Source organism: Octopus bimaculoides, chromosome 14 (assembly GCF_046866305.1).
Source record: "Octopus bimaculoides isolate indiv1 chromosome 14, ASM4686630v1, whole genome shotgun sequence".
NCBI lineage: Eukaryota > Metazoa > Mollusca > Cephalopoda > Octopoda > Octopodidae > Octopus > Octopus bimaculoides.
In genome coordinates, this window is record NC_142941.1 from 4,201,876 (window position 1) to 4,217,071 (window position 15,196).

A 15,196-nucleotide genomic window follows, 5' to 3' on the forward strand; every position below is an offset into this window, starting at 1 on the left:
CCAGTTGTTAAACGATCATTGCTGTTAATTAACACATGTTGAAATAACAAACAGATCTGCTCCACCTTAGATGTTTATAGTGATTTTGCAGTGAGAAAAACTGCCAAAGTTTATTGTCGTTGTTGTATGGTGGTGGTGGTGGAGCTGATGAAATATTGGTCAGAGAGAACACAGGGAGATATGAAATGGTCAAGACGCCTGCCTTGTAGTGACGAACTGTTCCATCCTCTTTAAGTAATGTTGCCGTTAGGGAGGGACAAAATGTACAAAACAAAATAAGGATAATAAAAATGATGATTCGCAACGTGATGAGGTTTGAAAGAAGTCAGGAAAAAGAGAATACTGTCCATTCAGAAGGTTAGACAATGAGGAGGAAGAAGAGGAGGAGGAGCAGAAAGAATCTTTGGTGTTTTCATTTTTGTGTTGGTATTATGTCTCTGTGGAACCGGAAGGAGAATGGTGAGGCCACTGGAAATTTTGAAAGAGCTTTTCTTCTTGCTTTCTGTTGGAAATGGGAAGAGTGAGAGAGGGAGTGAATGAGAAAGAGAGGGAGAGACAGAGAGAGGGAGGGAGAGAGAGAGAGAGAGGAGGAGAGAGGGGGAAGGTGGTGGAATCCTTCATTTACTGGGTACAAATCTGGATCGGCTGAAAAGAAAATGAGAGAAGAAATAAAAAACAAAATTAAAAGATGCTAATATAAAATACATAACGAAAGTGAGAGAGAGAGAGAGAGAGGGGGAGGGAGAGAGAGAATGGCATACATACAATAATTATAATAATCAAAGCTTTAATTAAATTTTTTGCGGATTATACAAAATAATGAAACACTAATTCTCAAGAGAAAAATATTCAACTTAAAATAAAAATAAAACAATTCTTTTACTTTTTCCAGTCATTTGACTGTGGCCATGCTGCAGCACCACCTTAACCCATTAAGTCCCAGAATACTTAAAGTTCTGAATATTACATTATTTACATTTGATGGATATTTGTCCTCATCTTGCTTGTTGTTAACACAAAGTTTCGGCTGATATACTCTCCAGCCTTCATCAGGTGTCTTGAGGGAAATTTTGAAGGTATTTTTCGATGTTATTATTATTATTATTATTATTGTTATTATTACTATTCAGGTCACTGCTGGAATCGAACTCAGAATCTTGGGGTTAGTAGCCCGCGCTCTTAATCACTACGCAGAGTTCAATCCCAGGCAGTGACCTGAATTATAAATAATAACAACATTGAAATATACCTTGTGCAAAAAGGACAGGAGCAAGAAGATTCCAGAAGGTTGATGTTGTGGGGAGAAAGGACTGTATATAGTGGGTCAGATGGAAGTGCAACACCAGCTGGTTTTTACATTGGGAAAGTGAAATAATTTAGGGTGTAACTTCTCCCACCCTTCACTCTTGTTGCAACCAGAAAAATCTTCCAGCTCCTAATTTATGAACAACCATCATCTTCAACACAGATGCAAAACAAACCGAACCACACAGCCATGACTGAAGATTAACACCTGGTGCTCTGCCGGTTACAACAATGAGGGTTCTGGTTGATCTAATCAATGGAACAGTCTACTCATAATATTTATATGCAAGTGGCTGAGTGCTCCATAGACACGTGTACCCTCCAAGTAGCTCTGAAGCAAGTTCAACTTGACACACAATGTGACAAGGCTGTCCCTTTTGAATCACAGGTACAACTCAGTTTTGCCAGCCGAGTGGACTGGGGCAATGAGAAATAAAGTGTCTCGTTCAAGGGTACAATGCACCACAAGGAATCGAACTCACAACCTCAGAATCATGAGCCCAAACCCCTAATCACTAAGCCACGCACTTTCACAACTGGGGATTAAAACATGTGGACATCCTCCTCCTCCTCATCATGTTTACATCTCCTTCATGAGCTGGTGTGGGTTGGATAGGTCAGTCTTAACACAGTGTCTTGCCACATGACAGAAATAGCAGTCACGTTTTCCTCCAACCACATTCTAGGTTGTTGTGACCTGGAGAAGCCTTCAGCTGAAAAAACGATGGGATGGTCATCTGTTGAATGACCTTTCATCATGGGTCAGTGCTGGCCAAAAGCTAAGCAACAACAACAATTCTTTCTACTGTAGGCACAAGGCCTGAAATTTGAGGGGAGGGGGTAAATCGATCACACTGATCCCCAGTACTCAACTGGTACTTTTTCATCAACCTTGAAAGATGGAAGGCAAAGTTGACCTCGGCGCAATTTGAACTCAGAACGAAAGAACAGCCAAATGCCGTTAAGCATTTTACCTGGTGTGTTAACAATTCCGCCAGCTTGCCACCATAATAGTAATAATGATAATAATAATAATAATAATAGTAATAATGATAATAATAATAATGATAATAATAATAATAATAATAATGATAATAATAATAATAGTAATAATGATAATAATAATAATAGTAATAATGATAATAATAATAATGATAATAATGATGATAATAATAATAATAATAATAGTAATAATGATAATAATAATAATGATAATAATGATAATAATAATAATGATAATAATAATAGTAATAATGATAATAATAATAATTTCTTTATTGCCCACAAGGGGCTAAACATAGAGGGGACAAACAAGGACAGACAAAGGGATTAAGTCGATTACATCGACCCCAGTGCGTAACTGGTACTTAATTTATCAACCCCCGAAAGGATGAAAGGCAAAGTTGACCTCGGCAGAATAATAATAATAATAATAATAATAATCCCCTGTATATATATATACTTATGAGTCTGAACTGGTCAGGTCAACCCTCCCTCCACCACAAAAGCTGACCAATGATACAACAGCAGTGACACAGATATGTAACAAGTCAAGAAAGGTCAAGTCTCTCTCTCTCTCTCTCTCTTTCATTCAACTGCATTAAATGATGCTGGTGGTGGCAGAGTTCTGACTAAATGAAGTTTATGACTCAACTTCAGTGCCTTTATGTTACTAATATAACTACAAAGACATGTGCTTGCGTGTCTAGGGTTAAATTTAAACCCTTTTGTTACCATAGTGCTGTTGAAATGCAATGACTGTGTTTCAGTTAATTTTACAAATAATAAAGAATTTAGTAAAATAATCTAGTCTTTTGAATATAAATTAACATGAAATTTCGACGAGATCACTTTAACCCTTTTGTTACCATATCTCTGCTGAAATGCACTGTCTTTGTTAGAATTAATTTTGAATATAGTGAAGAATTCATTACAATAACTATATCATTAAAGTGTGAGAGAAGGGGCCAGAACAGAAGGGGTTTCTTGCTGTAGATGGGTTACATGTCTATTCACATTATAAAAGATAGGGTGGAGCAGGAAAGGCATATATAAATAGAGAGGGGACATGGTGTCAAGGTGGATCCTCAAAGTACAAGGTGAATAGAAATCAATGGGGCAGAACAAAAGCTCAACAGTAACTGGCACAGAGAGAGGGGGGGATTGGGGGGTAGTTGAGGGGGGCGAATATAATGAACGAAGAATGAGTGTTGAAAGAAAGGTAGGGAAGAGAAGGGGTTGGGTGTGGAGCCTGAGCAGGGCTGGGGAGTAGATGTGAGAAAGGGGTGGGGCACAAGTGACCAATGGTACATATAAGGTGGGAGAGATACACGATGGTGATAATTTGGCAGCAGAGGAGGGTGATCAATGTGAAATATGGGTGGAGAGAACAGGGTGAAGAATGAAGGGATATACACACACACACACAGTCATATACACACTCATATGCACATATATATATGACTGTGGAGGCGCAATGGTCCAGTGGTTAGGGCAGCGGACTCGCGGTTTCGATTCCCAGACCGGGTGTTGTGAGTGTTTATTGAGTGAAAACACCTAAAGCTCCACGGGGCTCCAGCAGGGGATGGTGGCGAGCCCTGCTGTACTCTTCCACCACAACTTTCTCTCACTCTTTCTTCCTGTTTCTGTTGTGCCTGTAATTCAAAGGGCCAACCTTGTCACACTGAATCTCCCCGAGAACTACGTTAAGGGTACACACGTCTGTGGAGTGCTCAGCCACTTGCACGTTAATTTCACAAGCAGGCTGTTGCTTCGATTGGAACAACTGGAACCCTCGTCGTCGTAAACGACGGAGTGCCAGGAATATATATGACTAGACACACATTATACATAGATATATACACAGATCTTTGGAATACAGAATTCTCATTAGAAACAGAATTTTTAGTGTTTTTGTTTCAACTGAAAGTTTCCACCAATCTCACAGTCACAAGTAAGGAAAACTTGTTTGGGGAAGCTGAAAGCTACCGGCTGGGAATGGACAACTAAGTTCATAATAGTATCGAGTTCTGTAACACTGTCAGAAAGCTGTACATAGGCCACATACACCATACTATATATATATATATATATATACTATATATACATATATATATATATATATGTATATATATATATATATATATATATATATATATATATATATATATATATATATATATATATATACAGACATATACATGTTCGTGGGTTGGAAGACAAACAAGATTATCCTCTGAAATCAATAAGAGAGCCAGACTATTACAGAAGCTGTCTGTGATTAAATGGTAACTCTTGTCCTGCAAGTTTATCTCGTTGGTGTTTCTACTTTCTTAAATTATAAGCAATACATTTTATAGATAAAGACGACAGGAAGAGAGGAGCGAGAGAGAGAGAGAGAGAGGAAACAACGAGACGAATTAACGTCGAGAAATTAAAGAAAAAGATAATAATTAAAAAAATATCTCACATTTCCTTTAAGTCTGTGATAAAATATTTCGAGAGGAAGAAGTGCAAAGGTGAAGGAATTGCCATCAATATTTATCAAGTTATCTGCCCATGAATGAAGAGCTGCCTTACATACACACCCACACATGCTTATAAACAGACACATACACACCGACACATGCTTATAAACAGACACATGCGCGCGCGCGCGATTATTAACACCCACACACACACACGATTATTAACACTTTCATACACGTACACACACGCGCGCGTGCACTTATACTTATAAACATATACACACTGATTGATACACACACACACTTATTAGCACACATATATACTTACTAATACACACTTATTAATACATAAACACTTATTAGCATGCATACACATATATACTTGTTAACGCACACACACACACACACACATACTTAATACACACGCACGTACTTCCAGACGGTAACGCGTTTACGATTTCGCCCGAGATAAACCATGGTCGAGCAGTTATGTTCAAAAGCATCCAGCTGTAACCGTCCAACCCACTTTCGAAGACTGCATTATTCGTTGTCCTTCACTTTTAAGACGGCGATGTGATGTGAGGACGATTTGATTGTTATTCCTAGCAAGTGCACGGACCCCGGTGCGTGTTGACAGATCCACACGTATGCGCTCATGGTGTGTTCAGCTCTGATCGAGCGAACCAAGGGCTAAAGGAATTCTAAACACCGACCACGACCTCGTCTTCTTGTATAGCTAAGAGTACATTGCTAACGTTTCCTTTCTTTTTAAAGATGGTAGTGGAGAGGACCATAAAGTTCTGTGTCAGTAACTGTGACTGCATGTCTGTGTGTGTGTTAAGTGGTTAAAGTTACCCACGAAACGATGGCTCTATGGTTCAATGTTCGTTTAAACTATTTCGTAATATTTTACAAGAAATTCCCGGCGCCAGTCAACTGTTTTCGAAGTCACTGCTATCATAATAGCTACTCACTTAACACAAAAAAGCTTTCGATTTCAAATATAGGACCAGTGCGACAAATTCAGTGGAGTTTTGGAATGCCACATGGAACTGGTGATGAGAATGTGGCAGGAAAGAATCGAAAGACGGATCCTTGCAGCCGAGCCAACTGGCAACAGACCCAGGAGCAGACCAACAACGAGATGTTCATAGTCTCAGTTTAGTACGCAGGGTAAAATGCTTAACGGCATTCCGTCCATCTTTACATTCTGAGTTCAAATCCCGACGAGGTCTACTTCACCTTTCGTCCTTTCGGGGTCGATAAAATAAGCAGCAGTTGAGCACTGACATCGATGTAATTGACTTACCCCGTCCCCCGAAATTGCTAGCCTTGTGCCCAAAACCTGGAACCAATATTCATAATCTGAAATGGTCGCATTTAAGAATTCATCTTCTCAGAACGGCACGAAATTGTATCAATCATTGGACTGCACTTATTTTAAAAATCTGATACTTATTTCTGTCAGTCCTTTTGCTGAACCGCTAAGTTATGACACGTAAACAAACTAGCACTGGTTGTCAAGCAGTGGTGGGGGACAAACACACAGGTATTATATACGACGGGCTTCTTTCAGTTTTCGTCTACCAAATCCACTCCCAAGGCTTTGGTCGGACCGGGGGACTATAGTAAAAAGCACTTGCCCAAGGTGCCATGCAGCTGGACTGAACCCGGAACCATGTGGTTGGGAAACAAACTTCTTACCTGGTCAGATTAGTGTGAAAAGGTTCAAATTGGAGAGAGTTCGGGGCTCCGCTCCCAGTTGGTGGAATCTTACCATCTTTATAGGTTATGGAACTATAATGCAGTCGGCCCCACGGAATGTCTTCCTACATTCCTATCAGTGCCTAAACTGCCGAATATCACAGTTTTGCGATCAAATCCTAACGGAATACGGTCTCGCTGTCACAAAATAGTACAATGCAGTATTTATTCATCAATAGGTTTAAAGTTTAATTTGTTTAAAGGGCGGTGTAAGTTAAGCTTTTTAGGAATATTACATCGATCCTAGAAATTGACTGGTGACTTAAGTTACCCACCTCGAAAGGACGAAAGGCAAAATTGACCTCAGTGGAATTTGAGCACAAAACAAAAGGGCCCTTTGTAAATACCATCAGACAATTGTAACAATTTTGACATGTTCTACAACTGAATATACGAAAAGTTGTGAGAATAAGTTCTCAAAGGTATGTTTAATGAATTATACGTTCAACTTCACAGAGTAGACACCGTACTAGTTTATCCAGAGGGCCTTTCTTTTCTCGGCAGGACGAAGCTGACAATAAGCTCCTCCACTAGTCTGGACTGGTTATTCACACAAGGAATGTCTACTAATATTCGTCCTACACCGACAGCCAAGCAGCTTTCAGCTTAGGAAGAATGCAACGAGTAACAGGCGCCGATTTTTTTTTCGTTTGTAATTCGGTAGATACACTATGAAAGTGTATAATCTTCACAAACTGCTATCTCAGATATTTTATTATAAGTTCTGAAGTTTATGACACCAAACATAAGTGTAGGCTACTAGGTACACACTCAACAGGATTAAAAATAAAAGCAATTTAATTTAACATGCATAAAAAGTTGCGTGTGTGTACATGAGTTGTATGTCGGTCAAGAGAGAAGGAGAAAGGGTAAGATGTGTAGAGAGTGGGAGGAGTAGGATGTGGTAAGGTATTAAAGAGTGGAGGGGATAAAAAGAATAAGGGGAGACAGAGGGAGGTTCCTGGGGGGGGGGGAGGGGAAATAAGGGAAGACAGATAAACGGGAGATAAACATCCATTATCTATCTATCTATCTATCTATCTATCTATCTATTCCCTCCTCTCTTCTACACGTGTGTGTGTGTGTATGAGAAAGACATGGAAGGGAGAAGAGTTATTGTTACCTTCATATTTAACTTCTGTTTCAGTCATTGGCTTGTGGCCATGCTGGGGCAGTGCCCTGAAGGGTTTAATCGAACGGTTCGAATTCGGTATTTATTTTTCTTGAAAGCTTGCTAATTATTCTATCGATCACTTGTGCCGAACCGCAGCGTTACGGCGGGGCGTCAAGCAGTGGTGACACGCACACACACACGCGCGCCACACGCACACGACCAGCTTGTTTCAGTTTCCGTCTACGAAATCCACTCCCAAGGGGTTTTGATCAGCTCGAGGCTATAGAAAACACTTGCCCGAGGTGCCACGCAGTGGAACTGAACTCGGAACCATGGGAATGGGAAGCAAACTTCTTACTACACGTCATACACACATCTGAATGTTGCTCTTCCAGTTTGTTGGAGTTGCTGCAGTTCGTTACGGAACACTCGCACATCGTTTTCGACGGGCGGTCCCATCATGTACATGTGTGTATGTGTGTGTGTGTGTATATAAACGGAATTCCCTGCCTTTATCATAAATGTTGTGAATCGTATATTTCTTAATCACTCAGATGTGCATTTAGTGTGTGTTTATTTCGGTTGGGACTATTGACTACGTTTGCAAAGGCACAAACGTGTGTGTGTCTGCGAGAGAGCGCGCAAAAGGTTGAAAATTTGCTTTGAAGAATATCGGTGAGAAGAGTGTGAATTAGAGGTTGTATTGGGTGTTAGTGATGGTGTTCCGTTTGAAAATTACGGTGAAAATGTCATTTATTTGAGGTTTTCTTTTTTGAAATATTTACTAGGTTTACAAAAAGGGCCAGAGCCCACGGCCTACTGAGAGCTGAGAATTTCGTGTCATTATTCTAGATGCTATCAGATCCTAACACAAGGTCATATCCACAACTCGGTTCTCAGTAGGAACAGGTTTTCGTATGAATTGTTGCTGTAGATTGATAAGGGCTTCAGCCAGCTCGACAGAAGCTGGAGTAAGAGTTTTGGCATCATTCATCAATACACTATCACAGGAGGCGTCTTATTAAAGACAGAAAATATTGTCAATCAGGACAATAATTTTTCCCAACACGTGGAATAAATGTTTTTGATGTACCTCAACAAAATCCGATCCCCTCCAACATCCCGGGCAGTAACGACCTCTAAACTGCAATTGCCACCGACACTACTAGCATAATACTGAGATACAACTCTTAAATATGAATGATTTCTGTTTAGAAGAAAGTAAACCTGATGACGACAACACGAAAACTGGAAGAAACAGCAGGATTGCTCGCCTTTCTACTAACTGCATCAAAGAAATTTAGAGTATTGTATTTGATGGTATTAAAGATACACGGGCACATAAGACGAACCCTAATTTTAGCAGTACATATTCAGAAAAAAGTGAACGTCAGGAACAAAATTAGCTAATGACAGTTTCAACTTTGTATATGGGACCCGAGGAGATTATCTTTTTTGTTTTAAACATTAAAAAAAAATGCGTCTTATATGCCATTAAATACGGGAATTCAAAAGCTTTTACAAAAGTAAGTTAAAGGAATGTAGATCCTCCAAGTATTTTTTCAACGAAATATATTTAGCCCCAGGCAAGGAGAGAACTGCAAAGTATATCCAGAAAAAAGGGGAAAAGCAATAAACAAACACAATCGAGATTCTGGCCCAGAAAAAAAGAGACATTTTTTGTTGTTTTTTTTATATGTTCAATCAGATTCAATGATCCAACCCATGACAAACCTTCTGCAAGATAAAAAATAAAAAATAAAATTCGTTTCAGGTTGACGACGCAGTCAACGTTGGTGTTCATTGCGGATCTGGTTGTAAACATATTCAAGAAGGAGGACAGAAGCAACTCACGGGATTACAAAACCTTTTAAAGCAAGTTCTGCTCTTCGGGTAATTCAGTCCATAGTAACGTGTTTACTAAATACAAAGTCTATAAAACAAGCGATATTCTTTCTTTACCATTTAGAAACTTTACCAAAACAACGAGCAAACAGCCTTGCGTGTTTTTAAAATCCTCTCCACCCTCTGGGTAGTCAATCCACCAAAATCTAAACATGAGACTTGATTGCTACGGAATAGCATTTAAAGAAAATCCTTGACAAAATCAGAAGGTTCTCATTACCCGTAATCAAGAAGACAGTTTCAGAGGTTGCAACTGTTGATTTAAGACGTGCCCTACTTTGTAGTTCTAGCCCTTTTTTTTTTTACAATATTGATTAATTTTTTCTGTATCACATCAATGTGAGGTTTATTTACTGAGAAGCCATGCGTCTGATAAATTACCATATTTGCAAATAAATGCCCCAATCTTTAAAATAACCAGCCCATGAATGGGTAGAGACCTATTTCCTAAACAGGTGCTAAATTTGCTCCAAGTTTGAGTCATATACAGCACAAATACATTCTTAACACGATGTATAGCCTTCGGTCTCAACTAGTTGCTCACGACAGTAACACCCGAGAAATATCGAATTAGGACAATCACGATTTGTGACAGTGGCTTTCAACCAGGATCCGTATGACTCTTGGTAAGAGTTTGTTGAATCTATGTGCAATAAATTGGTCATATTTCTATGATACACAAAATATTTTAACAATTCTTTTATACAATTCCTAATAACATTTTATTATAAAAATATAATGGGATCTTTTTAAACACCGAATGGTTGTGAGAATCTACCTGAGTAAAATAGTAATCAAAGGGGTCTATAAGCAAAAACTGGTTGAGAACCACAGATCTATGCAAGAGGTACATTTAGACGGAATATTCAGCCGGTCACTCTCTCCCATAAACCTGTTCGATCAACCGAATTACCCGCTCCTGAATTAACGTTCAAACGGTTGAATATTCTACAAATAACCTTCAAATAATTCTCAGGGAGAACCAGCATGATACAATGTATGACAAAGCTATGCCTCTTTGAATTACAGGTACAATCCAACCGACGGGAGAGTTTCCGTGAACTCAAAGCTTCAAAAAAAAAAATGACATTTGCCCAAGATACAAAGTAGCAGGATCGAACCCGAGACCCTGTGCTTGCAAAGATAACTTCTTAACCATTCGATCTGCAAGAAGTTCCACATTGACAGATGGATTATGTCAACGAGAAGCTTCTTGGTAAAAGGGTCAGTTTTTATCTGAAGCCTCATCGATGTTAAGTGAACGTGAGAGAAGAGATGGCAGAAGTCCCAGTCAGCGACTGCAATGCAGAAAAAGATTCACAGCTAGTATGACTAATTGAGATCTGCCAACATTAAATGAGGGAGTCTATACGTGGTCGATAGACCTGCTTCCAATAGCAGTCAAATCTCCCTCAGAACGGCCTTAAAAAAAGAGAGAGACGTTGTTATAACACAGTCCAGTGTACACTATTCCTTGGGGTGAGGAAAAGGGTGTGATGGTTATAGCTTGAATACTTTTTTTTAATCAGAGTCGACAGGGGGGTTGTTTAGCTTTGCCTCACGTCTTCCAACTGACTGTAGGAGAGACGCCCTATTATGTCTGCAAGGACCAGAGATCGAAATATTGATGAGACAATGAGCTGTCTGATAAATTAAGAGGCTTCGTAAGCATGGCCAAAACGGATGATGAGTGTTTCCCTTCACTTAAAATATAAACAGCAACAGCAAATGGTTCGACGACCTCCCAAAATATTGCAAACTAATTGAATATTGTGGATGAATTCTCCTCTTCACCATCAGGTTTTGGTATTTCTTCAGGCACGGCAACCTCACAAGCTGAACGTCTTTAAACCAACAGAAACGAGCTCTTATCAGACTAAGGTCCATCTTTTCATTATCCGCTTCTCTCTCGCTCCGTCCGTTTCTTTATTAAAATCTTTTTCTATCCATCTCCCGCCATCCACTTTATTTTAAATCTTTCCACTCTCTTGAAAACATTCGTCTGGTCAACCCCACATGGCTGGAACTTTTGTTACCCCAGCAGAATCACAAAACGTGTGACCTTTTAAACAATTAAGGGTACTACTCGTGAGAAGTATGTGCAGATACATATATAAATTACGCGCTTAAGCATGTCATACGAACACAAACACTGAATATAATGTGTAAGAAATCCTGTCCAGAATTATTTTCAACTATTTTCCTCAACTCACAGACAATCACATAGGTGTTTCCACACACAGAAGACAAGTGTGTATGTGTGTGTGTGTGTGTGTGTGTGTGGTAGTAAAGGGAGAAAGGCTTGTGTGTATGTCCGTGCGAAGAGAGATAAGTATGTGTACGCTGGCGCGGCCGTGTGTGTGATGTGTGTGTGTGTGTGGCTGTGTCAGATGTCAGACTGCATGGTTGTATTGTTAAAAGTACTATAAATTATAGTCGACTGCAGGTGGAAGCAGGAGGTACAGGGAGACACAATTACGGCCGGCTACTGGCACACACACACGCTTAGATTTTTCTTTTAAAGTATGCATACATACACACACACATACACATGTGTACGTAACCACATTTGGATTACATGTGTATGGATATATATAAATATGATAATACATAGGTATATCCATACATACATGTACACATACACATATAGGATAGCCACATATATAGATATATTATACAGCCACACAAATACATATAACCACATATATATATAGAGAGAGAGAGACAGACAGACAGACAGATAGATAGATAGATAGATAGATAGATAGATAGATAATACATACACGCACGACTCTGTGTGTGTGTGTGTGTGTGTGTGTGTGTATTTGTAATGAGTGATGTGGTGATGATGGGGCAGAATAGGTGGTAGTAATTAAAAGTCATCCAGACGGTAATGAAGCAAGCGACAGCTCATTAGAGTAACAAAGATGCCAACGTCGAAGACAGAGTGACACAGAGAGACAGATAGACAAATAGATAGACTGATTGAACTAATAAATTTATATATGTATATAGGCAGACAGATATACAGACATAATAGAATAATTGATAGAAAAGAAACAGGGAGAAAGTCAGACACACACACACACATATATTTATATGCATACACACATGCATATATATATACTCACTTAGAAAGAGAGGAGAGAGAGAAAGAGAGGGTGACTTTTGCCATGGTGCCGTTCCCATAGCTATTTCCATGGAGAAGGGAACCTGCCATACAACGGGCGAATAGCCGATTATATGAATCGACCGTTGAAAATTTGAAAGGGCCAACTCACTAGATGAACATCGTATATATATACATATATATATATATATATATATATATATATATATATATATATATGTGTGTGTGTGTGTGTGTGTGTGTCCATGTGTTTATATACTAATAAATATATGTAGACTTACATATAGAAGCACCTACGTTGTGTGCAGAAAGTTTAATACAACACTATATATATATATATATATATATATATATATGGGCGTAGAAATATGATAATATAAAGACCTAATCAGATATATGTGTATATAGTGTTTACGCTGCGTATATTATGCATACATAGATTGGCCTTAGTCGTGATGGTTATATAGCTGTATATAAGTATGTATGTTTAAACGTACGTACGTATGTGTGTATTATATATCTGTACGTACGTATGTGGCAATATATATATATATATATATATATATATATATATATGTTTATGTGTGTGTGTGTGTGTGTGTGTGTGTGTATGTATTTGTACCTCTATATTTACAACAGTTACCCTGAATGCATGCTACATCACATTTATAATACAGACAAACACACACACTGAAGCGTGTAGATGTTGGTGAGTGTACATACACTTAATATGATAATGATGATGGTGTAGCCGATGAAGACATCATGATGATGCTTGTGGTGGTAGCTAGCATCAGTATAATACACACATACACTTATTTATAATTACACACACACATATACAATCTGTATATATATATATATATATGTACGTACATATACTCGAATCATTTATATATAAATACACATGATTTGTCAGAATATATATATATATATATATATATATGCACAGACACACACGCATATAGACTATCTCTCTCTCTCTCTCTCTCATATATATATATATATATATATATATATATATATATATATTATAAAGTATAATATATATATTCATGCAAACATATGCATTGTACAGACACGTACATACACACATATATATATACACAGAGGAGAGAGGAAGATTATTATGCACAAGCTCACACACATACATACATATATATATATATATATATATATATATATATATATACAAATATAGAAGCATATATGTGCGTATGTATACGTATGTGTGTGCGTGTATGTATTGTGTACATATATGTGTGTGTGTGTGTGTATAACTGTGTGTCTGTATGTGAATATAGGCGACGGCAGGAGTTGTAGAAAAAGCATTTTCGGTGTGTGTGTCAGTCGATCCATCCATCTCTAGATTATTATGTTGCAGAAAACCCCATGAAGCACTCCGGTGTGTAAAAAAAAGAAGATTTTTTCAGAGACCAGAAATCCCTCACATCCATCTTACACGATGTGTAGCCTAGGAGCACCTTGCTGCATGAAAATAAACATTATAGGCAAAACATGGGAGTTAGGACGGCTAGAACTTACCTCCATCTCACTGGCTTCCCTCCTCTCGTGGTTTTCTCTACGCTTGTAGTTGTTGCTGTTGTTGTTGTTGCTGTTTCCTCCGCTTTTCTCCCTACCAAACTCTCCCACTCCCCCTCGCCTTGTCAGCTTCTCCCTCTCTTTAGACGTGTCTATGTGGACGTATACTATACATATGTGTATGTGTTTATATAGTTTTATATGTATGGAGGTATTATTTCATAAAAACTCTCACCCTCCCTCATTCTCGCTAATTCAGTTCTAGTCTTTCTTTTGCCCCCTCTCTCTCTCTTCTGTCTCTATCTTTTTCCTGTTTGTAGAAATTCCCCTCACTACTCCCCTTTCTTAATATGTATTTTCCGTACCTCTCACCCTCTCTCTTTTTCGCTGGCACTTCTCCTCTAACACATTTATCTACCTTTCTCTGTCCTTGTTGCTTTTACTCTCTTTTCTCCCACTCCTCCTCTTATATGTTTATCTGTTTTTCTATCTCCATGTCACTCTGTCCTCTCTTCCTTCTCCCCCTCTCGCTCTCTTATAAACTCTCTCCTTCTCTCTCTCCCTTCGTTAGCCTCAATGCTCCGTTTATCCTCTCACATAATTATATCCATCTCTCATTATAAACCTCTCTCACTCTCTCTCTTTTCATTACTCCTTCTCTCTCTATTTAGCTTGCTTCTGATTGCGGAACTCCCCAACAAACTACACACAGACAGACAAGAAATAAACTTCATCTCCTCCTCCTCCTCCTCCTTCCTCCTTCCACAATTAACATGGCTTCCACTTCTTTTCTTCTTCCTTTCTATCACATCTCTCTTTCTTTCTCCCAATCTCTCTCTCTCTACCTTTCTATCCATTCACCCTACCTTTCTAATTCATTATCTGTCTATCTTCTCTCCTTTCCCCCCTCTCTCTCTCTATATATATATATATCCTTTCTATCTCTCTCTCTCTATATATATATATATA

The 15,196-nt window shown here is 38.6% G+C and overlaps 1 protein-coding gene across 2 annotated transcripts in view; it reads right to left on the reverse strand.

Annotated features, from left to right (window-relative positions):
- Nucleotides 1-14,269, reverse strand: part of LOC106870088 (uncharacterized) — a 20,874-nt gene extending 6,605 nt beyond the window's left edge. Inside the window, exons 1-2 of one of the 2 annotated variants that reach the window (XM_014916064.3) lie at nt 14,231-14,269; nt 1-645 (exon numbers count right to left, since the gene is read on the reverse strand). The exon at nt 1-645 is cut by the window's left edge and continues 6,605 nt beyond it. The gene's annotated coding sequence lies outside the window, so the exon portion shown is untranslated. Of the gene's footprint in view, nt 646-4,774; nt 4,900-14,230 lie in introns of those variants that run through there. The other variant, XM_014916066.3, reaches the window with a different exon arrangement.
- Between the last annotated feature and the right edge of the window lie 927 nt (nt 14,270-15,196).